This window comes from Megascapheus bottae, chromosome 19 (genome assembly GCF_031878675.1).
Source record: "Megascapheus bottae isolate mThoBot1 chromosome 19, mThoBot2.hap1, whole genome shotgun sequence".
Lineage (NCBI taxonomy): Eukaryota > Metazoa > Chordata > Mammalia > Rodentia > Geomyidae > Megascapheus > Megascapheus bottae.
Genome location: NC_143527.1, coordinates 1,844,746 through 1,849,549, shown reverse-complemented (window position 1 = coordinate 1,849,549; position 4,804 = coordinate 1,844,746).

Sequence of the window (4,804 nt, the reverse complement as noted above, 5' to 3'; positions counted from 1 at the left end):
CCGCCCATCACCCACCTTCATTAGCCAGAGCGTTTTACTTTAAAGTAAGGCAATTTGCTCTTTGTCTCCTAATGGATGCGCATCCGAGCTCCCTCCCCTCCGCCCGCGTCGCCTCTGACGAGTGTACAAAGCCCGAGCCTCCCCGCGCCCCCCGCCCCCACCCCGCCCCTCCACTGCGGTAAAAGCCGCCTCCCGGCCGCTCGCCCCGACGCCCGAAGTTGCATCTTCTCTCCGCCAGAATGGCACTGCCAAACAACTACCAACTGGAAGAGCCACGTCTCCCCCCCACCGCCGCCGGGGAGCCCCTCCCCGCGCGCCCCTCCCCACGGCACACGCCGGGGTCCTGCGACCCCCGCCTGACGCCCCCGGCCCGCGGCCCCTACCTTGGAGAGGAGGCGGCGGGCACCGCGAGGAGGACGCGCACGCCCGGCGCATCTGAAGGTGAAGCCGAGCGCCCGCGGCGCGGAGCCGAGCGCCGCACTCGACCGACCACGCCAGCTGCACCCGGGCGCGGGGGACGCGCGAGGGCGCGCGGGACCCGCCACGCGCCCGGCCCCCTCCCCGCGCCGCCCGCGCGCGCCCCGGATGCGCCCGCCTCTCGGAGGCCCCGGTGCCCGGCCCGGCTCGGGGGGCTGCGGGGCGCAGGGAGGAGGCCGGGCGCCCACGGCCCGGCGCAGGCCCCGAGCTTCCCCCAGCCCGGGAATGGTCTGCCCTGTAGGAGACGCACAGGCTCCACTATTGTCTCCGCGGCACAAAGTTCTGCCCCACCGCGGAGAAAGTCTGGAGGTCGCGATGACTCAGACCCGGATTCCGCTTCCCTCACCGCCCCGAGTCTCGGCCCGGCGGCCCGGCCCCCCCGCCCCGGCCCCTCTCCTGCGGATCTGGGCTGCCGCAGCCCGGCTCCGGGAGGCTGTTTACGCGCGCGCGCACACGCATCCCTACGTGCAGACGTGCGGGGGCTGCAGGTCCGCCGGCCCGCACCTGGCCGCCGCGGGGCCCGGAGGGAAGCGCGGCCCGGCCGAGCTCGGGCGCCGCGGGGCCGCCGGACTGTCGGGGGCGCGCGCCCGGGAGCGCGGGTGGAGAGTGTCCCCGCCGCCCCCCAGCCGGGCCGGGCTGGTTACTTGTGCTTTCAAAGTTCAACTCATGGTGCTTTGTGTCCTGGAAACTTGGTGTGTTCGCCCCCACGGCCACGGGGGCGCGGGGTGGCGACGGGAACGGATCGGGGATCCAGAATGGAATCTGCCCGCGGCGCGGCTTTCTGGGTCCCCGGGAGGGGGCGGGGCGATGAGGGAGGAGGCGGGGCCCGGCCCGGTGACGCAGGCCCGGTAGCCTCGGCCTGCGGGGCGGACTCGCGTCTTCCCGGTCTGGGTCTGGCCGTATTGTTCCGCGCGTCCTCGTGGCTGCTCCGCGGCGGCGGCGGCGGTGGGCTCCGGCCGGACGCCGGCCCGGAACTCCGGACCCTCCCGGGGCGGCGGGGCCGTCCTGCGGGGGCGCGGCAGGGAGGACGGGAAGAAGGAGGAGGAGGAGCAGAACCTTCACCGCGAGCTCGCCCCGGTGAGGGTCGCACTGGTTTGGAGAGCAGGCGTTTCGGAGGTCACGGACAGTGGTTGCTGGTTCAGCCTGAACGCCCACAAGCGGAGCTCAGGCGACGCTCAGGCGAGCCCGGGGTGCCCACGGTTCCTCTCCACGCCGGACACCCACGAAGCAGCTGCGCCCGGGCGAAATTGCAGGGCTGCAAATGGCACGCGTGAGCACGTGAGCCCCAGCAGAAATCGAGGTTTGCCTGCTACGAGGGTGCATCGTGTTCCTAGTCCTACTTTGAAGTGGGTAAGAGTCCAGGGTGAAATCTGCCTGCCACATTCATCTGTCTTCTCAGACCTAATCTCAGACTGCATTGTGGCACCAGTCATTTCCACGTACTGAAAAATTGACAAGTTGCATCAACCAACGCTGAGCAGAACTCCCATCTCCACATCAAACTGTAGTCTGCGTGGATTGCCTCCTTCCTACATAGTTATTCCTTTTATTTTTTTTAATTTACTCACGTAAGATTTAATTCTGCCTGCACTATGGACAGTAATGTTGAGCTTTAAAGTGATTTCCTTTCTTCCCCAGGCTGTGGATGAAATCTGATAGGTGAGTAAGAGTGGAATTTTGTCCTCCCCCCACCTCCGCATAGACAATGGCAGCTTAGGGGACCAGGATTACATTGTTACTAAATGGACAAGTATTTTCACTGATTGTAAGGCCAGTCACTTATCCGTTTGTCAACAATTACTATCTTGTTTACACACAGAAAGGTGACTTTTCCTTTAAAATATTTAGTGACTTGTCATGCTATTGTTATAACCACAGCTAGCATCGCCAATGTTGCAACAGTTCAGTTAAAAAAATTCAAACCCTCAACGTGGCATTCAAGACTGAGGACACTGTTTCCACACAGAAGACAAACCTCTGAGCTTCCAGGACAGGTCTTCAGTGCTAGAGTGTTTTGATAAATTACTATATTGAGGAAAAGCAAAATTATCAGTCCTAACAGTAGTTAATATTTGTAACTTTATAACACATAGTAATTCCAGGTGATAAACTAGATGTGAAGAAAACCCTCAAGATATGTTGCGTTCATCAACGGATTTGTTGAATGGTAACACCTTTGCACAACTACTTAAAAACAATACAAGTTTAAAAGGAAACCCCTATTTTCTCCCACTGACTTCCAGTGAATGACTTACTTGTTCAGTATTTGGGACCCTGCCCCTTTCAGCAACTTGATTGGGGGCGGGGGGAGTTAGATAAGGAAAGTTCTAGAGGGATTCCAGTAGAGAACAGAGTGGAAAACAAACACAAACCAAAAGGAACCCGCCTCCACAGGCCTGTGTGGGTGAAATCCCAGACTAAGAATATGTTCAGCCATACATGTTGAAGTCTAAATACTGTCATGGAAGACAGTTCAGGACACTGCTTATAGTAAATAGTTAATGCCAGTTTTGTGTCTGTGAACATTTATCAGGGTTTTTCTAAGGGAGAGCTTTGAGGTGACATTAGGTACCCAAGTCAAGAGACATCTTTTGCTCTCTGAACTGCAGTAAATTCACAGGTTTCAGAGGGACAGCCTGTCGACAGGGTTGAAAGTGCAGAGTGTAGCTGGAGTAGCATGTCGCTGCTGGCATTAAGCAGTCTTTCTGTGCAGAGGGAAGTAGATGTTTCAAAAACAGTGCCTCCATCCTTCCCCGTTCTTCCTCTGGGAGCTGAACTGCCATACTGTGAGTACCAAGGAGGAGAGGAAAATCAAACCCACCTTCCTGTGCTAGTGGAATGGAACACACAGGGATTCTAGGAGGGGTGCAGGGTTGTGATTCTGAGCCGGAGGTGGGGGAGGGGGGCCTCTGCGAGGCCATGTGGCCTGCTGCAGCCTGAGGCGTGGCAAGTCTTGCTTTAGAACGTCTGTTCTGAGTCCCGCAGTCTTGTAGGATTGAAATTTCATTCCGTTGATGGAATAGGCCATGGCTGCCTCTTACACTCAGCACGCTCAGGCACACCACACCTGTCACATACGTGATGCAGAGCACACAGTGCACACACCGTTCCCACACAGAGCTCACCCATGTATCAGTCCCATCACGCATACACACATACACACAGGGTCTTCACCTCTAATCAGCACCGCCGGATTCCGCCACTCACGGCTCAAACCCACTGAATCACAGCTGAGACTCTGGATGGTTGGAGATTCTTGTGCAATTCTCTCTTCCACAGCCACACCTGAAAATCCAGCATCCACTTGTGAAATACACAGAGAACTCTCCCTTTACTTTCCCCCATGGTGCAAAGAGTAAGTTTTCCTACAGAATCAGCTTTTTTTTTTTTTAAACCAAGGTCCTCCACACACACCCGTGAGTTAACAGCTAACGCCCGGAGGTGACCAGTTCCCTGGAGGCTGGGGCAGTCATCCTTTCTCCCATGACCAGTGTTGGCAACTCCCCCAAAGGTAGACAGGTCTCCCATCCAGTGACAGACTCCTGCCACAGCAGCTGGAGACTGGTCCACAGAGCTGGCTCCCATGACAAGGAGCTCCACAAGTGTGGCTTGCCAGGCCGCAGAGGAGATTACCTCCAGTAAGAATTCACTTTTGAGTCGTTTCCTGAGTTGGCTAAGAGGGCACCTGAATTTTTTCTAACTACCTTTCACACAACCCTTCAATAGGTGACTTTCCCAGCACCCAGGCTGTGGCCTACCCGGACTTACAACAGCAAGAAAAACACTGATTTTTCTCAGCCCCAGATCTCCCTGGGACTCTCCACGCATGTCCGAGCCCACGTGCACATGTCTAGCAACCTTCGGAACAGAAAGGAAAGGAAAACAAGGAAGCTAGAGAGAGAAGCCTGTCACTGTGGGTAGGCTGGGTGCATTTGGGAAGCAATGGAGTGGGCGGGCTTCAAGACCTTCCCAGGAAACAAGAGGGAATAGAGCCTGAGGAAAGCACAAGCCATTACCAAGCAGAGCTCAGAGGCAAAGGCACGCAATGGGGATCAAGGAGTTTGATACTGTGATACTGAATGCTAGGTACACATTTTAAACCTTTTTTTGGTTTACCTTTCTGTGTCTGTGTGCACTCACACTGGCCCTAGGGCTTGAACTCAGAGATTGGACTCTGACCCCTGAGCTTTTTTACTTGTCTGGTGCTCTACTACTGGAGTCCTCAACCCTACATCTGGCTTTGGGGTAGATAATTGGAGATAAGAGTCTCACAGACTTTCTTGCCAGGGCTGGCTTTGAACCTCTCAGATCTCAGCCTCCTTATCAG